The sequence below is a fragment of the Crassostrea angulata genome, chromosome 9 (assembly GCF_025612915.1).
Source record: "Crassostrea angulata isolate pt1a10 chromosome 9, ASM2561291v2, whole genome shotgun sequence".
NCBI classification, from domain to species: domain Eukaryota; kingdom Metazoa; phylum Mollusca; class Bivalvia; order Ostreida; family Ostreidae; genus Magallana; species Magallana angulata.
Genome location: NC_069119.1, coordinates 27,049,692 through 27,060,126, shown reverse-complemented (window position 1 = coordinate 27,060,126; position 10,435 = coordinate 27,049,692). Strand labels below are relative to the sequence as shown.

Sequence of the window (10,435 nt, the reverse complement as noted above, 5' to 3'; positions counted from 1 at the left end):
ATCAAGAATGGAAAGCAATTAGAGTTATTCCCCATGTATTATAACCTTTTATCAAAACTACCCTTCTAGTCTATTCTCTTTCGTTACTGAACAGTCAACATGGTCACGATGCGATGATTTAATTTCAAATGAAGAACATGTATGCAAGAATATTGGAGTTTTGACATATACTGTATACAGTATAGAATTCCAAATAAATCAATGCAGTTTGTTGTGCATGAATTTCATTATGCTTATATTATACGATGAAATCTTATTAGCACGTACAATTCAGCGGCCCATTTTTTAAATGACGCCTTGTAATGTAAAACATCTAATGCCGTATATCGGATAATTTGTACGTGCTGTCAAGTTTTACTAATTTTGATTTGTTTTTATTTAATTAACCTACTAGTATCTGAACAAAGGAAAACGTGCCTAATTGCGCTTGAGTATTCTATGGGTTTAAAAATAAAAGGCTATTAATTATGTGTAAACATTTCACACCTACATAAATAATGTAAATAAAAGTCCTGTAAACTAAATATCGTTTTATCATGGATAACAAAATTCAATGCAGGTTCATAAATTAAAAATAAACCATGACTTCCAACAATTAAATTTGCCAGCTTACTGAAGGCTGTATAAGCATACTGTGATTAAATTAAGGGGGTTCTTATGAAAATTAGCAACTGACATGAAAGTGGAATCTGCTTTTCGAAAAGATTCAGGAAGAGCTCTGGAAAACATGGAGGAATAGCTGCTCACTGTTCGAAAGCTGTTCCAAGTATACAAGACAAATTATGAAGTTTTAAGATATTCATAGTTTTATCTTCTGTTCTATAAAATATTAAAACATATTCATTGATAAAATTATCAAAAATAATTCAAATCAAATCAAATCAAAAAATTCTTGAAATTTATAAAATGATCAGTTTTCATTATTTTCATTACTATTTGAAATCGGGGTGTCTCTTATTGAAGAATGACCATGCATACCATCCAAAAGATGTGAAATGTGTTGAAGATATATCACATTCTTGAATGATTGTTAAGATTACATGGGTTGGATATTGCTTCTTTATATAGAAAGTTGATATTGTTGACATTCCAAAATTCTCTAAAACAGTGGCCGGTTTAGCCTGGACAAAATTGCACAAACAGACAGATTGACTGATATATTTATTCAAAACATTCTTAAAACTTTTTCATTTACAAATTCAGAACACAGACCTATGCATATAATTGCATAATTTGTCAAACTATATAATTTATGAAATAATTACCTAAATGAAGGTCTATGTACAGTGCATGTGTTCCATGATACTTACATTTATGTTCAATTTTCAGCACTGTCTACAAAAAATAAAAATTCGGCAACACGAACCAACTGTAAAGATGAATGCAGGTATATGCAACATCGGGGTGTACAAATATTGATTTTTGATTCAAACTGAGTTTCGATGAATATTTTCATAATTCTGGCTCTCACGCTATATTGAATATTTTTTAAAAAAATAGGTGTGTATGAATTGGCCAAATTCCCATTACTATTTAGAGTTGAAGTACATGTATATGGGCGTGCTTGAAAAACATATAAAACAATGTACATGTAATATATATATATATATATATATTTAAAGTTACCTACATTAAACTGATCATATTAGCACACGATATTGACCATTTCTTATATTTTATTCTTGTATCAACACGAGAGTCTATTGTTTTTGTTTTGTCTTTTAAAAACTTGAAATCTTTTCCTTGGCCGTGGTTCATGGATGGACGGAAGATAACTTGGAAAATCTCTTCCGCGTAAAACATTTACAATTATTATACTTCCCTGTTAAATACTGAAATCTGATTGGTTTAGACGCAGTTGATAATCCGTTCTAATACCCTCAGCCTCAGTAACACACTTGGGAACGGGTAACACAACGAATTGTTACATGCGCGTAAATTATGCGCGTACGGTTCGCCATAGAATTCACTTCATTTCTATATAAAAGCAGTAAAATTTTCTTTAAAAATAAGACATTCAGGATAATAAAATAAATAGTGTCTGTTTGGGAGGGTAACTGTTGAAATTGACACCCCTCGAAAACCATTGTCAACCCCCGCTTCGCGTTGGTTGACAATAGCTTTCTCGGGGCATCTCTTTCAACATCTACCCTCCCAAACAGGCACTATTTATATAATGTGCATAGTTCTATTAGAAAAGCATACCAGTTTAAATGATGTAGAAAGTAGACCACATTTACTACTAATTATGCCTTTTAAAACGTAATGCGTAATATGTTGTACAAATGAATACAATCATATTTTTTGGAATATCACAATATCAAACAAGCAATACATGGAAATCTCATTTTTATGAAGATGTAAAGTTTCGTATCTCTATAGCCATTTCGTATTGCTCAAACTTCACCAACAGGGTGTCTCTTCGTAATAGATGTAGATCTGTAGCTCTCTGGTTGAAAAATAATCGGATAAACAAACTGATTTGTCTATACAAATTTTTTCAACCAGAGAGCTAGTAAACAGATCTGCAGCTTTCCTTCGTAACAAACGTACTATGCCCTTGAACCAAAGTCATATCACATCGCTGAGTAAATCTTAGTCAGGAGCATATTTTTTTACTACTTTGCTCAAACAGTCAAAGAATATTCACATCACCTAAAGGATTCGAAGTTTCCATAGCCAGAGGTCAAGGTCACTTGGTCAGAGGTCAAGGTCTTATGAATTCATGCAAATTCCTTGTCCAAGAATATTTTCTCTTCCTTTTGTGCGATTCATTCTTCATCTTCAGTGTTAACATGAAGAGTGCAGTGACCTCGAGTTGTTTCTAATGCCAAGGTCGAAACAACACTTTTTCTCTTTTCCTTTGTCCTTATTTGGTCATACATGTACCCATCCCTCCCCCGGTCAAAATGAGCATAAATGAAGGATGTACAAAACTCATGGACTTTGTTCTAGAGTGGTACTCATGGAATGGCATGATAGCAATCCTTGCCCCAAGCAAACTATCTCCCCCTTTTACACTATCTGACTCGCACTTAACCTTTTGAGGTGTTTACCCCCCTATTTAGTTACACCTCCATCTCGACATCAACAAATCATCTATCTTGTTTTAATTTGCCCCCCCCCCCCTTAGTTATAGGTTGTTTGTTGCCCTTATTTTTCACGTTATACACATGCAGAATATAGAGATATGTAACAGTTCTGTTTTGTTAAAGATTTCAAATCGGTTGTAAAAAAAACAAAACACCAGTATCATTTGTAAGTTGAATTTATTAAGGCACACTTGGCTGGTTACCAGCCCTCGCTTCCCCAGTCATACACCACCAGTTTTATCTTTATATATAATACACATATGTATATACCACATTATGAAAAAAAAAAGAATTACAGAAAATCTTTACAGACTTGCAATTCTGACAAGTTTATACAAGTGTGCACATATTTATTGCATTTCTATCCTTTTTTGATGTGCACCAGAATTGATACATACATAAACATCTAAATGACCCCTCCCCCTTTTTTGCCATTGAAAAATAAAATAAATAGATGGTTTTACATTTATATAATACAGTCAATGCATTTTTTTTTTCAATTCTGACAATTATATTGATGCACCTGATTAGATACATGTATATACTTGAAATATATGGTATATACCATAAAAGACAATATAAAAGAAAACAAGCAGATTAAATTATACATTTTCAGTTAATAATGTATTCTTTTATGAAACATCAACAAGACTTGAGAGCTAAAAATATCAAATATTCTAGTCTTAATTTATATACTGAAAGTAAAGAATACTGAAACATCATTATGTAGATATAGACAATTACTTTAAAAAAAATTAGAAAGAGAAAAAAAGAATACAGTTTTAATCAATGCTTATTCAAAAATCAACATGTGAATTTGAAGGATAATACATGAGATTAAATTGACCTATAGATCACACAGGTTTAGTTTTCAGTCATTCTATAAGACTTGAAATGAAGAATACATAATGCAAACTGATTATAAAATTGTTAAGTAACAATTATAATAAATGAATGTATCATGGATTGTGCTTCAGAATAGAGAGAAATTTAAAAAACAAAAAGATCTTCTCATGCATGCACACATACTACCAGTTTATACATATTTAAAACAAAAATCAGAATGCCATTTTAACTGCTCTACTATTTCTAAAAAAACAAACGTGAAGATTCATTCATATTAATTTCACACATGCTGATCAGAATGATCTTGCTTAACAGCTTGAGGATATTGTCTTTTTTAAAGCAATGTCATAAGTTCCAAATTCATTAAGTAGGGCTAGATGGTCGTTGCCATTTTTAGACTATAATAATCTCCTTGAAACAAAGAGCTCTATACAGAGAATTAGGCAAAATATTAACATTTTAGAGCTAAAAGATTTGAATTTTTGTTTCACTAAATCATAGTTATAAGTCAAAAATATTATAATACAGGTAATTGTTTCAGAAATATCTGATAGATAATTTGTTGTTTCACTAGATACAATGTAATGGCTATTAGCCAAAAATATCATATTACCATAAACTTTTTTTGGAACAGATCTAATGGATAATTTGTTAACCGCCCACCCTCCTTAAGTAGGATTGTTGTAAACAAAAAAAAGGTGTTTGATAGATAAACGTATGTAAATGTGCTTCAAAATTGATTACATGTATTCCAATTAACTTGTATTTGCAGATCAACCACATGTGTAAAGCAAACAGAACAAATTCTAAACCAAACCAAGAAGACTGAAGAAAACAGGTGACAGATAATTTAGGTATCCAGTTATGATTTTTCAACATTACCTATGTTGGCTCTTGCTCTCCTTTCAACAGAGACAGATAGAAAAAGGGAAGAGAGAAGGACAGAGAGAGAGAGAGAGAGAGAGAGAGAGAGAGAGAGAGAGAGAGAGAGAGAGAGAGAGAGAGAGAGAGACAGGGGGAGGGGGGTTATATAATCTGGTCAGTCATATATGGTCAGAATACACATACAGGGCACAGCCTCTAGTACATGTAACATATGCAAATTAATACATACATTCTAAAACAAAAAACAAAAAATAACCAATTAAGTTAATTATTTCAAATATTTGCCCACTTCTACAGAATCACATATATAACACAATGGGTATTGGATTTCATTGGTACTGATTAAAGAAGTATGTAATACTAATTCTTACATATATATACATTAAAATATACAAAACCAAACACGCTCCACATTATTCAATAGCATATAACAACATCAAAGTAAATATATACTCTTTATTATACACAAAGTAAAAAACAAGCATGGAATGTATGGTATAAAGGAGACCTTTCTTTCTATACTTTAGGCTTTAAGCAGACACACAGTTTGACCTTAGGTGGATGGCATGTCCTTAATATATATGCATATTTTTTGCAAATAAAGGCTGGATAAAGGGATGTTTAAAGCTTGGACCCCTAAAATTCTACAACAAAACTGTCCAAGACCTTTAGCTGGGTCTATGCAGTAAGAAATGCATGCTATCTGCTAAAAGTTTGACAATCTGGACTTCTCCTTCATGCATTCATAGAGGCTTGTCAAAAAGAATTAAAAGTCAATAAAATATTAGTCAATTTGACTTCATATTCAAAACCAAGCTAAATGCCAAATACATGTACATACACTTGAAAAATCCCACAAATGAAGATCAAATATTGTGTGTTTAACTGGAATTTTCAGGAGATAAAGGGATAATTTTGCTTATAAAAAGATTATTGGCCAAAGAGAAATTATAAACTTATTCTTATTTAAAATTTGAGTCATTGGTTTAAGATTGCAAAAAATAACAAAATATAAATGTACCTACTTTTTGGATCTTAACATGTCTGCATTAATAACCAGTTATACATTGTACAATACTTCAAGATAAGGCTATGTTAGTATATTGTGTCCATTCAGATACCGGTATACAGAAAAAATACTGAAGCTATTTGAAGAAATATCCTTTTAAGAAAAAAAAAGTGATAAATAAATTCACATGCATGAACAATCTCCAACAATAAAAACAACGCTTTTAATAATTTTTTGCTAAAATATTTTGTAGCCGACAATTAAAACACAGATATATAATTTAAGATAGTTTTAACAAACAAGCATATCCTTTAATCAACTTTAAGTCAACTTTTTGTGTAGTTTGTGATTCTCTGAGCAAAACCAACAACAATGGGGCAGGAATGTCTGGCAAAAAATCACAGACTTCTCTGTATGACAAATAAAATTATCGCAAAATGTAAACAATATAATTCTTAACTAACTAGCACCAATTAGATCTTGAAAGCTTGACCGCAACTTTGAAAAATTAAATGATTATTGCAATAAAACTGTGTAACTTATACATTTGTTTGTATGATAAAGCGTAGAAACATGATAAATAACCCCAAATGAAAATAACTGATCATTGCAGAGACTTTATTTCGCCTCAAGATTTTTGCACACCTATGAAAAAATTAATCTGAGCAAAACAAATTCTTTAATGAAAAATAAATCAAATCAATTAGTTGTTAATCTAATATTTTGAATTAAAGTTAAAGTACTTTCTAGATTCCAAAAATCTAAAGCTATAAGTACATTATGTTTAAAGTGCTGTCAAGGTAGCATATTTCCTTCTTTGAATGACTGACTTCTTCAAGATATATGAATAATATTAATATGATTTTTTTTCTCCGATGACAATGTATGTCCTCTTCTTTCCCTCCTGCAGTTATATATGGCATACAGAAAGAGATCACAGATCTAGCAAAGTGTTTACGACTAAGAAACCATTGTCACATCAACATAGAAAAATACTGTTTGCATAGAAAAATATTCCTCTTTCTTTTTTTTTTCAAATATACTATCAAGTTTATCACACGTGTTTTTTAAGCAGTATGATGTTAAACTGTTATCCCAAATATTGGGGTTTGGCAGTTGTACATTTTTTTTTTGGTGGGTGAATATTTCTCTTTCCAAAGGGAGAGAACCCTTCACACCACAACAGCAGTAGTTGTCTGCCCCTTAGTTGTTCCTGATTATCCCACTAGGTGACTTCCTCTTCCAGGTCCAGATCTGTCTGTCTATCCCTGTGCATGTCTTCATGGTCAGCTTCTGACCGTCCACGCTGGTCTCCATGCACTTCTGTGTGTTGGCATGGTAAATGGAGTTGTCCTGTTCATGAAAGTTACAATGTATGAAAAGGAATGTACAGGTATGCATGTACTATTCACCCCACTTTAATTGATGGAGCCAATATTGCTAACCAACTTTTATCGTGTACAAGAAAAATTTTATAAAAGTTGATAAAATATCTTCCGTAAACCAGTCTTTTCAATATGAGTCATTCTAAATCATTTAATCCCTAGAAAATTGTTAATAAAAGTCGGCGTAAATAAAAGCTGAATAACAGTGATTTTTTTTATAGGTCACCCTAAACCTTTTATTTTAAGTAAATCGTGGATTAAAGTTGTCGCAAACATAAAGTCACTGCAAATTACTGTGGAAACAATAGATTTCATGATAGCTCAATTTTCGTTTAATTCGTGGGTACCTCTCATCCATGAATTAACATCCTCCATAAATTAATAAATAAGGATATAAAAAAGCCATATTTCCTTTGCAGGTTTAAGAGAATACACGAATAAAGTCCCCACAAACCTTTAAAATTTCAGCAATCCATGAAAAATGGCCCCAACGAACTTTAATGATTCCACAGTAATTAAATTATGATAATTTTTTTCTTTACTTGACCTTGACCTACCTCTCTGTATTGCCACTCCTGGTTTCCTTTCTGGCCGTGGCACGGATAAACAATGACGCTCTCTCCTCCGGAATAATCCAGGCATCCATCGACGGATTTCTCCGTTCTTACTCAACATCCAATACTACAATTATACAATAAAATCATCAATTCCTGTCGGATTTGAAAAGCCATAGAATCTTGCACTCCAGACTATACTGACAATACTATACTGTTATATTTAAATCTTCATTGAATTAGTGTATACCCTTCAACCATAACATTATAGGTAAATCTCAAACATATCATGAAATTTGATTTAAAAAAAAAAAGACATTTTAAGTACTACTAAGGACAATTTATTTTTACAAAACCAATTTCAATAAATAGCTAATAATTTGTAACTTTAATGTTTATAATCATATTCATAATTTAAAATAATTTTAGGAGAGAACATTTATAGGCATTGTACCTGCTGTTCAATCCAATTCAATGTATTCCTTTATACTTGAATAAAATAGTTATCAAATTAAATCAATCAATAAATTAATTAATATCTGTGAATTTGACCACACTCACGTGGTTGCCCCCCTGGTTGTGACAAGGCCACATGTTGACCGGTTTGTAGTAGTTGTGGTTATCCACCGCACTGTCGATACACATCGGCTTGGCCTTGCTGCGGATCTGTAAGCAATGCATTACGTAACATTATAATTTATGCAGACTTTGAAATTGCCAATTTTCTAATATACCAGGCTTCAATGGCAGTGGGTACATGTGTTGAACAAGATAAATATATATAGTATTATCATAGTAATGCTCACATTTTAAATAACCTGATTATGCATGTGACTCTTCATTTCTTGTCAAGAATGTGTCTTAACTGCTATATTATATTTATAATTTTGACATTTTTTTTTCGATTTTGGTGATATTTTATAATTTTGTGACATCATTTTTATAATAGGAAAAGGATTTTTTTTTAAAAAATTAACTGTACTGTTGTGGCTGACCTATCCAACATTGAAATTCCTTTATTCCTTATCGCAACATAAATTAAAGCAAGTCTATTTCTTAGAGCCATAAATATCCAGTATGGCACAGGATTAGCTCTTTGTTTACTTCAATCTTGTCTGTATTAAAAAAACATGAAAACAATGAAAGATGAGACGATAAAATGATGATTTTATCTTCCGTACCTCTCCAGAAGCAATGGCTTCCCCTGGAACAAACAGGTCTGGGTAGACATTTTTGACAAACCAGTCAAAGCTATGGCACTGCAAACGTTCAAGGAGCTTCTTTCTGTCCGTGACAACTCCGTAATCTCCCTATGGAAAAAAATGTATTTATCTATTATTCATCTAAATTTGTTTAATTAGATTCTTGTTGACTTTAGATTAAACAGTTTAAATTTTCCAAATGAATATCCTTTATTTGTTATTCAAGAGTATGTCGTTTTCAAAACGTAGAAACAAAACATCATATTATAAATCGAAGTGAAATAAAAATGTCTTAATAAAAACTTAATACTTAAACATTTTGTAAGTATTGCACAACCAAAACATGTAATCTACAAGTTGTCCCCATTTTTATTTCTGAATCATTTCTTAAAACCATGTACAAAAAATAAGCTGAAAACCAAGAGGGCCGGGCCAGACTACTGTGGAATCATTAAAATTCGTGGTGGCTCAATTATCGTGGTATTCGTGGGTAGCCCTCCCCCACAAATTTACAACCTCAATGAAAGCAAATTTAGAAATAGTTATCTTTGTTACTGAAACTGAAAACCGACACATCCACGAAATTACATCCCCATGAATAAGCAAAAAACCAACAATCCACGAAAATTGGCCCCCAGGAATTTAAATGATTCCACAGTAACTGACAAACAGACAGACAGATAATCATTCTCCTTCAGTTTCACATTCAGGAAACTAAAAATCAAAAGAAAATTTCAAAATTCCATACCAGATCATAGTTGAATCTTTCATAATAATAATTCTTGTGTTCGTCCATCCAAACTTCGGCTAATCGGGTTGAGTTTTTCTTGACAACGCTGACACCAGTCCTCCACTTGTACGGACTTCTCTTTCTGAAGATGTGACCAACATGAGAGCATGGAATGATTTCTAAGGTACCACCACACATCCAGACCTTCAAAATGAAAATTAAAATCATACCAAACTGTCATGATATCATAATAATTCATAGTAACCAGTTATAGAACAGTACCACAGAAAATGAGTTTTGAAAAAAGTTATGATTCATCAAACATGAATTTAAATTATATCACAAACTGTAAATGTACTTTCAATATATCAGAATGGACAAGAAAAAGAAATTTGGTGCCATGACCAGGATCCAACTTACTCTAAATGACAGTTCTAAGTTTTCTCCTCCCCAGATATCCATTTCAGGGTCGTAGGTTCCAAGTTCCATAAAATATCCTCTACTGATGGAGAAAAGACCTCCAGCCATCGTGGGCGACCTGTGATATCATTAGTTTAATAATAACATAGGATTGAAATATAACATGATGTTTCAAAGTTCAGTATATAAATTTTGCTTATCATTTACTTTTATTCAGGTCTTTGTTGAAACATACATGAAAGTTAAAGATTCTAGGCTTTTAAGTGTCTTAAATTCATTAAACAAAACAAGAATATTGGAAGACAAAAATTT

The 10,435-nt window shown here is 31.8% G+C and overlaps 1 pseudogene; it reads right to left on the bottom strand.

The window, feature by feature from the left end:
* Positions 1–6,066: 6,066 nt before the first annotated feature.
* The window catches only part of LOC128163419 (polypeptide N-acetylgalactosaminyltransferase 5-like), an 86,858-nt pseudogene continuing 82,489 nt past the window's right edge, over positions 6,067–10,435 (bottom strand).